Source organism: Ornithodoros turicata, chromosome 6 (assembly GCF_037126465.1).
Source record: "Ornithodoros turicata isolate Travis chromosome 6, ASM3712646v1, whole genome shotgun sequence".
NCBI classification, from domain to species: Eukaryota; Metazoa; Arthropoda; class Arachnida; order Ixodida; family Argasidae; genus Ornithodoros; species Ornithodoros turicata.
In genome coordinates, this window is record NC_088206.1 from 14,407,620 (window position 1) to 14,419,750 (window position 12,131).

At 45.5% G+C, this 12,131-nt stretch overlaps 1 long non-coding RNA gene across 8 annotated transcripts in view; it reads right to left on the reverse strand.

Annotated features, from left to right (window-relative positions):
• The window catches only part of LOC135399195 (uncharacterized), a 70,217-nt gene that overhangs the window by 17,632 nt on the left and 40,454 nt on the right, over nucleotides 1-12,131 (reverse strand). The gene's annotated exons all lie outside the window — the stretch shown is intronic.

The following is a 12,131-nucleotide window of genomic DNA, read 5'->3' on the forward strand; positions in this document are numbered from 1 at the left end:
GCGAGTTCGAACCTGTACGAGGGCGCCGGCAAGAGATTAATCCAATACTGCGAAACTATTCCGCGATCCAACTATACTGTGGCGTCACTCATGATCATAGTGTCTCGCGACGTTAAGTCACGAGGATTATCGTTAATAGTGAGTTTTAGTGCAACGTACGGTATCGCATTTGCGTACGTAAGGGATAGCGCGGTGGTTCTGCGCACTGCGCGAAGCTCTCTGTGTTTTGCGCGTGCGTAGAAGCACCACCGATATCCCTTACGCGCGCAAAGGCGATACCGTACGTAACGGATAGCGTTGGTGGTTCTGCGCACTGCGCAAAGCCCTCTTTCTGTTATTGGCATGCGCAGAACCATCAACGCTATCCCATACGTACGCAAAGGTGACAGCGTACGATGTACTAAAACTCTCTATTATTTCCCCTGACACGCTATAACGATACTATCGCTATAAAGGACATTGGTACATCGCTATAAAAGGTGTTCCGTAAATTGGGATGTGCTTGCGATTGCATTCTCGTATGGTGCATTCTGATCCGTATTAGTGTAACAATCGGGCATACGTGCTTATCTGCACGAAACACGCATTCGAATTTTCTGTACTTAATCCCAAAGCTAGAAGAAGAGCTCAGTGGTTCTGCAGCGTACAGCGCGAAATTCAAGATTTGTTCGAGTTTGTTTCTAAATAATATCACAGTGAAGTATAAGGGTAACCGACGTCCAAAAAGCTGAAGAAATGTAGCCTCCTACATGAAAGCTGTTATGTAATAAAGAAGAAGGCTTCACTGCTTGTTTTTCATAAATAATATCACCTAAATATGACGAATACGTATAACGTCTACCAACGCAAACTATGCGATTTGTTATTGGAGTAACACGGGAATCTTAATGCTGGCAGGAGAGAGAGAGAGAGAAAAATACATGATGACGATGATATGGGGATGACTTCCGCTCATTGAGCAGAATGCTACCCCATTGCTATTGGGGGAAAATGAGAGGATGGTGATGAGGATGATGCTGACGGCGCTGGCAGGAAGTTACTCCACCGCTTATTAGCTCTAGATAATCCAACATTGACTGGTTCTTTATCATCGTCGGTTCATGATAACATCAGTCATGTGCTGCAAGATCACTTGACGCCTTTTGTCTATATTGTTTCTACACCTCCGCGTCTCTCTGATAATTTATCTATCGTTTCTATTTGTTTTGTAGTTGCTTTGTATACGCCAACAGTCCCCAACGTAATGACAGCTCATCACCTCCTAAGCTAACTTTGACTACTCCTGGACTACTTTGACATCCCCTGAGGCACCCCCTTCTTGTTTCCGAGAGCGCCCCTAAAACGAAGCAATAGTTTTTCTGTCCCTCCCTACTATCAATGCTGGAGTGCGTAAGAACTCACTTTGCCAGGTACAGTGTTTTCCTTGGTCGAAAGAAGTAACAGAATCTATTGTGAAATTGGTCCAGCCAATTCCAGGACTTTGTCGTGACTTAAATCCCCCTTTCTTCTTCTTCTATCACATCACCTTGACCAAAAAAGAAGGCAATATTTCGCGATACTTGGAAATATTTCACTATCGCTTCCTGCTGTATACTGCCTCTCCAAAAGGAACAGCGCAGATTAGGTCACCGATGGGTGTTCAACGACCGGCCCTTTTCCTTTTCTTACAACCTTTCACGCCAGAGTATGTCGTCATTGCCTCTGTTCGATTATGTAGTCCACGTTTGCGTCTGAAGATCCCCCCCCCCCACCTCCCTCTCTCTCAAGCTCCTTTTCATGTTTGCTCCCGTAATCGGAGCACACACTTTTCCCGCCATCAAGAAAACATGAATTCCCTCCCACACGTTCCCACCACACAAACCTTCTTTAAAAAAAAAGAAAAGCAAAAGAATCGGCGAAAAAAAAAAAAGAAAAAAAAGGCGACCACTGAGTAACTCACGCCCCTGTTCTACTTCCGACGGAGCAACTGCGTAGCCAGCTATTCGAACGGAAAACAATCAAAAGAAGGAGCAGCGAAAGTTGCTCTTCTTTTTACGATGTAGCTCAAAACAAGGGACGTCCCCTTTCTCTTGTAACCGGTTTCCGGATCCTCTGGAGAATCACTTTCTAGTTTGAAGAAGGGACACGACCCGGTTCCCAGGCCTTGTGCGGGCCGTCCAGGTCGGCCATCGGGCGGGAGACCCTCAACGGAAGACGTTGTCTTTGAAGTCTTCGTTGTTTGGCGTTGAGATCTTCGGAATTGAGGGCAGGCCAAATCAGATGCACGACGAGGAAAAAAAACGGGATTATTTCTTTTTTATTTTGATATTTATGCAGATGGCTGGAGAGTATATCGCAGATGCCGGACAGCCAGACAAAAGGAAGCATGATTGATACACCGTTGCTTCTCGGACAGAAACGGCTCTATAGTTCCGAGATCAAGCTGACTATTGTTGGAGGGTGGAGTTGCTGCGTAAAATAAGCGAAAATGAAACGCAAGGAGGGAGAAAGTGGTTTGGCGGTTTTGAGGTTGCACAGTATCCGTTTGTGTCGTGGGCTGTACGTCTGCCTGCCGTATATGGTGGACGTGCTTCGAATGTATGTTGCAGAGCAAATCTTAAACATCATTCGGATGTAAATTCATATGTCAGTCATGCACATTTGTTGTGTATAACATTAATACCATAGAGCATGATGATGATGATGATGATGATGATGATGATGATTAGCTGCCCGTAAACATTAAGGACGGGATGCTTGGATGGGCTGCTACAGCCCATCTTCGAGTATAGTACCTGATTAAATGCAGTCCACTGCACAAAAACTTGTGCGCCAATCAACAGAAGTTTCACTATCAATGATGGTAGCGAAAAATATGGTGGTGTAGGTTCCCATTTAGAGTGGGACCAGGTATTCTAGTACGCTCCAGAGAACGATTATATGTAAACGTATTTGATTATACAGTAAAGTGTTAAAATGACGTTCTCTTCTCTATGACGTCACGAAGAGATGTAATCGGGCGTTGTACAGTTCGTCAATGGAGAGCGAACCAATCACGCAATTATTTGACGGATCTTCTGCGGACGGTAACGTAAATTGTGTGTGAATGTGAGTGTGCATGGTGGAAAATGTAAGAGGGAATGGTACATTCAGTGTGAATCTGTGTACGTCTCTTCACGAACGAGGCATTGCTATTTTGAAGAGAGCGCGATGTCGGCGTAGTGCGATTGGCACGTGACCGGCAATTTGAGAGGAGTGGGTTCGAATCCCACCACCAGCACTCGCTAACTTTTTGTCACCTGCGGCGTCCTTGAGAACTTCCTATCGGTTCTGTCCAGGGTTCTTGAGTAGCGTTTGCAAGGCAATTAGAGCGTATATGCAAACGGATTGAGCATATAGTCTGAAGTATATGGTGACGTTTCGGATGGGACCAGGCGCACCGCAGTCAAACCCCTCACATTTGGTGGCTGACAGTCTCTCTTTCTTCAGGAGGTTCCGCGCCTTGTAAGACGAAGAATCCTTTTCAACGGCTTGGTGAAGCACGACACGAGTTTCATTCAGTTTGTCACGGGAAAGCACACAGATATCCGTATCGACAGATGATGATGATAATGATGATGATTCGTGTTTTATTGGCGCATCGACAACTAAGGCCATAAGTATCGGCAGGTTAGGAGCAATCAATCAATTAAATATACTTTATTACGGCACTACATTCAGCCTGTACGTGTCTCAAGAACTTCTTTGCGCAAAAGTGAATCGAAACCGAAACCGAAAAAATAAACATGCAAACAAAACTAATCGACGTTGACAAGAACTGAGGAGCTACACCGCGGTGAATGAGTACGATTTGCAGAAATGTCGTATAGTTACAAATCAATCAATCAATCAATCGTATAGTTATTGCTAAAAAAAAGAAAAGGGAAAACAGGGTTAAGTAATGATGAATCTGAGGTTTACCGCAAAAAAAAAAAAAAAACGGGGGGGGGGGGAGAATTGGTCACCCGACGAATTCTGCTACTCCCAAAATGAACCCCTAATTAATGGACCCTATCATTCGTGACTTCACGTAGCAGACAACTAAAACGCATGGTGCTAGATATAACTTTACATGGCTTTCGCCCGGCTTAGCGCAATTGATTACAGCATAGACAATGACCCCTGCATGATTTCTTGGCGGACGGCTTCCAGGAACAATAGAGAATAATACGCATTTACAAACAAACGTCGTGTATGTATATTGTGGTCAAAGATAAAGTTTCTACCTGCCGTACGCCGCAGCGGCAGTAATTACTGAGTCAATGAGTACCGAATGAAATTCAAACACTACCAATCAGTATGCATATATGACGCAACATTACAACGAATGTGATTGCAGGCAGCTTTTCGTAGAGTTGCGTGCACTTAGTATTAGTGCACGTTGTGGGCAACTGTATTCTACGGTGACGGAACAGAGTGTCCCTGTATGAATGGACAAGTGAATAAACAGAGGAGTCACTTCAATAATTTCTGAGAGCTTTCAGAGCGATCGAGGGAGACAAGCAATTCAGTCCAGTTCAATTTAATTCAACTTTAGTGGGCGATAGATAATTGTTGTATGACCGTTTCTCATGCAAATATAGCGAGATACGGTAGTCGCACCGTGGTACTTTACACAAATAATGTAAATATTTTTAATTAGTTGCACGACCCACATTATATCATATTGCGGAACGTTTACCATGGTGTGCCATGCAAATTCTGCTGGACGGGTGGTTGTGACAGTAAATTCCAAATGGAAAACCTCAGTTTCACGGGTTCATGTAACAAGTAGTTCTCATGAAAACACCAAACACTTAAGAGCAGCAGAATTGTTACAGATGAAAGGGCTGCGCTCCACTTTCTCATTTTTTATTTTTCAAATCAATCAATCAAACAAGCAAAAGGCTGTTCTGCTTGCCTGCTTACTGCACTTGGCCTCGTGATAAAAATAATCCGTGGAGTGACAAGCCGCGTCGGATCATGGTCAAGATTGGATCGCATAGATGGAATCCGTGGCATATGGTATCGTGATATAATGACAGGTGTCAGCAGGAATCTCATTCTGGTTCGTCCCGGCCAAAATTGACTCGGAAGGTGAGCTTGTTAGAACAAAATTTATTACACGACTATGCGCTCGCTTGGCGGCACTATTTGCGATTGAGATCAATCAGTTGTGATCAAGGAGGCACTGAAGGAGAGCAAAAAGTATGTTGCATAACATCGGGGAGAATGATGTCCTAGTAAGGACTTTTTTTTTTAAGTTAACATTGCCTCGTTGACTCCGGAAGTTAATTCAGCATTGAGGTAGGAAGGAAAGGAAATGAGGCGATAGAACGTCACTTTCGGCCGTTTCTGGTGGAAAGGATGGTCACGTGATGCATAATGCAACGTATGCATTGCGTAATAAAGATACCAGCTCCCGCGGCATAGTGGTTAGGATGACCGCTTTCCACGCCGAGACTGGGAGGTGACGCGGGTTCGAATACCCGCACCAGCTGTCTGCGGTTCCCCCTGGGCTTTCCCGCAGACTTTCTAGACAAATGTCGGCACAGTTCCCCCTGAAGTCGGCCCAGGACGCACACTAACCCCCCTATCCCCCACTCCTTCCCGCTGTCCTCTCTCCATCTGTCCGCGTCTATACGCCGCTCATAGCCACAGTTCCTTCGCGGCGCAAACACGGTATCAAAATTTAAAATGTAAATAAAAAATAAATATAAATGGAATGTGTCAGCTGGATTTAAAGGGGCACTAAAGTGCAAAAAATTAATCCTCGTTAAAGAGATCGCGGAGAAATAAATTTAGTGATCAACGACGATTACTCAGACATGTGCGATGCTCCGAAGGCCACGCTATATCAAAGGTTTTTTTGTTTGTTTTTTTTTTGTTTGTTTTTTAAACTATCCCTTATCAAGTTAACAGTGAACTGTGTTCTCCCTCGTCTATACAATGGCAGCCGCCCGTGCCAAAGCAGAACGTGGCTGGTGCTGTACCCATGTGCTGTGTATAGAGCAAGTTACTACGTGCTTCTACTTTTAATATAATGTGCACTTCCTTCTTGAGCGCTATTTTTTGCTGCGCTTCCTTCAGACAGCTTCAAGGGCTCACCCACACCCGCCTAAATTTAGCGGCCATGTAAGAGTAGTACACGGGTGACAGCGTGACGCCAAGCCAGAAACAGGTCGTGGAACCAACAATAGAAAGGGTTGCGCTTTCCGCCTTCGCCGTGCAGGCCGGAAGCTGCCTCGTGCGCTTGCTCTGTTATACAACTCGGACACTCACGGGAGAGGCGGCTGCCACTGTTGCGAGTATAGCTAGCGCTCGCGACGTTGACTTTTACTCTAACTTGTTAGTGTTACATCAGGCAGTCTACTTTCTTTGTTTACTTTACATTACTTCGATATTGTACTGTATGCATGGTATTGACGAAAACGTGTCGCGTCTGATTGATTGATTGATTGATTGGAAAAGAAATATGGAGATGTGATTGTCCCGACAAAGTCGGGACAGGCTACTCCAGGACACGCAAATAGAAGAGAAAGTAGAAAAACAGAACAACTGCAGCCCTAAGATGACCAGAAGGCATAAAGCACAAGCAGGGTCGAACTGATAAATGAGACACATACACGGACGGCGATACACGACTATCGTTCACTGGCGCTATCGTTGCCGTCAGAGAGTGACCGAGTACTGCGAACAGCCACTACCACCCAACCCACCTGCCAACGACCACAATACCCGCCAAATGTTTCACTTTTGCAGCGTGAAATATTTCCAAAAAGAAAGCGCGGGCAACTCATATAGGTTGCGTTGAAAAATCTGAGTGTTTATGATAAATCCGAATAAGAAGACGGCTTATACGACCGAGGGTTTCAAAAATTTTTGCTAGCAGGCAAATTCAGAGTCTGCTCACGTAGAAAGCCAGATAAGAATAAAAAAGTGAAAGGGAAGTGGACACCGGAACGAAGTAGTAGTGTCATGTAGCAATTCTGACCAGAAAGAAAGACCCACACATTAGAAGGACAATAGGGCACTGCGAACAAGCGCGACTGACACCACGAGTAGCTCCATTGTCGTGAACGCATAATCTACTCAGGTGGCACAGTTACCTCTCTTCCGGCACCCTTCATTTGACCGCGGGAGGAACTTCCGATCCCCCTCGGAACGAGAACGGCTTTTACTTTCTCCGACAGTGGGAGAAGAGGAAGTAGGTCGATGACATAACGGCGCTGAGCGAACGTTTGCCGTCAGCGGCGGCGTTACGTAACGGGCCCAACGCTTCCACGTCCGTTTATAGCGAAGGCGCCTCGTGATAAACACTTGCTTTTTCCTCTGTCTCTCTCTCTCTCTCTTTCATCTTTTTTTCTTTTTTTTACTTTCACGCCTGGTTAATTCGTAGCTTTACATCACGAAATAACTATGATTATGAGCGACGGAAGAGTGAACTCTAAACAGAGCTTCATTGCGTAACACGTTCTCAGCCAACCATCGTCCCTAATGACATCGTTCTCAGCCCTGATCTGAAGAACAAGAAGGTCTACGCCCACTGCTAACCGTGGTGAATATCCTGCGACACAGTCACAAGATATTCTGTATCAGACGACATGAAATGACGCTGACGGTGTCATCTGCTAAGTGTCGTCTGCTAAGTGCGCAGTACGCAGGTTGTTTGGATTTAATCCACACGGTTTTTATCCAGTGGATTTTTTTCGGAATTTTATCCACACAATTTTATCCGGATTTTTTAGAGACTTTCTCCAGATGCGATGTGAAAGACAATCTGAATTCAACGTCACACGGAAAACTACCGGTTTATATTCTTGTAGTGTTGGCTGTTTGCAAAAGCCCAGGTACGCGCAACATTAGCTTTTAACATTTTTAACTTTGTAACTTTTTAACTTATAACTTTTCAGATTTAACTTTTTCCCGCTTTCTTCTACTTCATTCAGGGAGAGACTTTCTTCCAGTGACATTTCTTCCGAAACATGACAGCTAATCCAGGCGTGTAGGATCCACACCATTCAACCACGCGTGCATGGAACTCCACTTTTCGGAAAACAATAGAAACTGATACAATGTTGCTGGGACAGGCAGTTCCGTAAACAGAAACTATGAGAGGTCACCGGAAATGAAGAACAGCAAAGCACATTTGTTTTTAGTCTGTGTCACATTTCTAGCCTCGCATATGTTCTCCAAAAATATCCAGAAATATCCAGGTTTTATCCAAAAAAAGCCCACAGGAGAGGATCTTTTTTAAAATATCCGGATTTTTTTTTTTTTTTTCAACCCTGGCAGTAGGCCACTCTCGATGTTCCGGCACCGCGTGAATTCTCAACATAACACGGGGCGGTATACTTCGGCTCAGTGAGCAATGTATTAGCTTTTTCTTCCGCTATTCCGTGAGGACGTCGCTCGTGTGAATACATACGGTAAGTGTCGCTAAGCAGCGTACGCCCGGCGCTTTACAATTAGGGGTGAAAACAGTATCGTTCTGTGCTGCACTAACGTAGAGAGGCCGGTTAGTCGGTACAAGCTCATGATAAGTATCGGCAGCAGTAAATACACGACACTAGTGTCGTGTCTTCACTGCTGTTGATGTTCGTCATGATGATGTGCTGCCTTCGTCATCCGTGACGGCTGATTGTTTCGGAGGCGTTCGATGCAGACAAATATTTGTTACACGCCATTTAGATGCAGAAATATTCGATTGTAAAGTTAGCTATGTATTTTGAAATCAGTTTAGGTCGGGAAGAAGTTCAGTTCACAGGAACCGCCACAGGAAGTTCCGATAAGCTCCCGCTTGCCGGTTCCTGTGTTCCTTGACTAAGACAGAAGCGTATTTGACGTTCACTTCCTTGCGGGGAAAAGGCGCTGGAATGTCACCAATTAAAAATTCCGTGTCCACTCAAGCGTTCCTCGCAAATCTAACACTCTCACTTTTCCTACCGTGCACAGCGTTTTCTTTTTCTTCTTTTGCTTTCCTCAACGACCGGCAACATCAGACCCCCTTTGTCCTCAAAGACGTATACTATCGTCTTTCGGGAACGAGTCGAGAACCTATAATCTGGGATGAAACACACACGCACATACACAAAGTAAAAACTGCGCTGCCCTCCATACAGTTGACAGAAGCAGGGTATGTATACCGTGGAGGCTATCCACTCGAATCCGGGACGCTCCCAATCAGATCCAGCATGATCCAGATCCTCAGATGCACAGCGTGACGTAAGGGTTACTTCCGGTGTGACCGCGGGACACAATGGGGCCAAGCAGAGCAGTGGCCTAAGAAAGAGAGTGAGTCTCATACTTAAGTAATGACATGTGTGCTCTTCGCTCACGTTTTGCGCCATTCATTGTCTTTCCTGTCAGGCTTCAAACGGGCGATGTGGGTTAAAGCGAGAAATTGGAACACGGCATTCAAGGGGTCCGCTACGGGACATACAAGAACGGACGCAAGCTATATCGCTTCCAATGATTTTGGTTGGGCTAAACTGCCGCTAACTGGACTAGGAAAGAAAACGTTATTTATTTTACCTTTTTTTAACTAAAAATGTAAGGGATCCAAAAACTGTAACTAAGTTACAGTAGCAGCTACCCCCCCCCCCCCCCCAAAGAAAAAAAAGTAATAAGTTGCAGTTAGTGTTACTCCTTTTGGAATGTAACTAGCTATGGTACTGCAGCTCATACTCTTAGAAAAAAGGGTGGAGCAGTTACACCTTTCAGGAGGTAACAATTGTCGCATATGTGTGCCTAAAAGGTTGCAACGTTCTACCTGCTATACCTACGAGTGACAGGGTTACCGATTCTGATTCGGTGAGCGAGGGGGGCGTACGCCTTTTTGTAGCAAGTTGGATATATGATAATTTACCACCCTTTTACACCCTTTATCAGAAGCTATGTTGACCTTTTTTCACACCATTTTTTCTTAGAGTGCATGGCGAATTCGCTCGGTCAAAATGTGGTATAGAACGGCAGTGCGCTCGGAAATTGCTAGCATTTTGCCCGCGCTGAGTCATGTGACAGTTGCCACCCGAACATGAGTCATACATGAGTGCCAGGAATCTAGTGGTTTTTAGTCGCCTGGATCACGCTAGGGGCACAGCGGTCGCTCGTCTTCGTGTTTCGTCGTCTGCTACCTCGCTACCATAAGCGTACTGGAGCAGCCGGCCCAATGTAGAGTTGGGCCAACACCTCCATATGTTTCTTTCTTTTTTACCAACCAGCCAACCAGTTCGTATTGGTTTAAGGTATATCGGCTACCAAGCCGCTATCTGCTATCTTTTTATTTATTTCTTGTTTCTTAATTTTCTTTATTTATTTATTTCTTATTCCTTCCTATTTCTTTCTTTCTTTAATTCTTTTTTTAGTTATTATTTCTTAATTTATTTATTTATTTATTTATCCCGAACGAAAGCCGAATGAAACCTCGGTGTTCATTCGTTCATCAGTGCAGTGCAAGCGGAAGGTGCATGCGCGGCGTCTACGAGTGTTCGTGAAAAACGCCGCTGAGATGGACGCTGATAAGACAGCAGAGATCCAAGTATACTTTTAATATGCAAGATACGGGTAAAGCCATCCGCAATCACCGATTTGGCCTCGAGTGTTACGAAAATGGTGCCGCTTTCCTTTGGTATACAGATAACATAATACCCGAGATTATCGGACTTGATCGGAAAGTTATCGTGAGATTGTAACTTATGATGAAGATAGTAGGGGGGCGGCAAGAATGAAGTGGTCGAGACAGGAGACGAGGAAATTACGTGGGCTGAACAGGGAAAGACGGGGCATGTGTCTGCGTGGAACAGACGCGGCCGAGGACAACTGCTGGTTTGCTTGTCTTTCCAAAACAAAATGTGTTATCCTTCCAGGAATACTTCGCGCTTCTTGAGGTAAACGTGGTCGTTAGCGATTTATAACCGGTCAGGATGTTGCGCACTCCGCAGTCGAGATGGTGCTAGAAACGGCGACTGCCAGCTATAGGCAGGAACGCCTCGGCCAGGGGTTGCGCTCAATCACCGTGTCCAGCGCCGCTGGCGGCAGTGACCGAACTAAAGTCTCGTGACAAGTGTGCCGCCAAGGCTTGGACGAGAGTAGGCAGTAAATGAGGTCCCTTTGATTTGTGTTGTTCCCAGCAGTGTTGCGGTTATTTTGCGGATTTGACAAGATAAGGGGCATAGAGGGTCGACGAACGCGGGACTAACGTTCAGCATTCCAACGCTAGGGGGAGAAATAGGCGCTGGTATCATTCCTCCAACCCACAGGCGCGCTACCCTATAGCTGTGTCGTGTTCTTAGAGTAAGGTGCTGCGGAACGTCCCATGCCATCGTCTATTTGTTGTTGTTATTATTATACTTTTATAAACAGCCACCGTACGCAGTGTGTCCTGCTGTAATTGGATAAGTAGCGCTCGTACAGCTCTGGAGGAAATTTATGGAGGAATGTTCAGCGTTTCAGGGTGTATAGATACAGGCTAGCAGACTAGAAGAGCTGCATACAACAAGATCTGAACACCGTGAAAACAGCGTTATGTCCTCTGTCAATGAGCTGCTTTGCCACCCTTGGAGTAAGGTTGCCAACGAGCTGATGGTATTCACACAGCAGCATGCATATCGCATGATAGATCGCCGGTAGATGTTATCGGAAACTGCGGAATTGCATGCTGCGTCGAAGTAGGAATTTCTGTCGCGTCATGGAATTTGCAGTGCAGAGGCGTGATTCAGCACGAGTTCTTCACCAAGATGGCCTGGTTACGGTCTCACACTTGCGAACGTTTGTTAGAATTGCAGGTTACCTGAACTTCCCGAGAAATAGGCGTTTCCCAACAAATTCGAAACGTAGGTGCTGAGTCGGCAACGCTGTAAACTTACTAGCGATCGGTAGATCATGAATATAGGCCATTGCGAAAGGCAGCCCCCGCAGCCCCGAATCCGTATGAATCATTGAAGCGCTTGGGCTACATTGCGCCGCAACTAACAGCATCGGGAAGGAATTTAGGAGTGCAACGGCAAGGGGGGGATCTGTTTATTTAAAAAAAAAAAAAGAAAGGAGAGGTCATCCAGACAGAGTCGGCTTACTATTGCAACGGCAGGGCTTTTGACGTCGCAGTCACGCGCGTGGAGGATAATGTCACATGC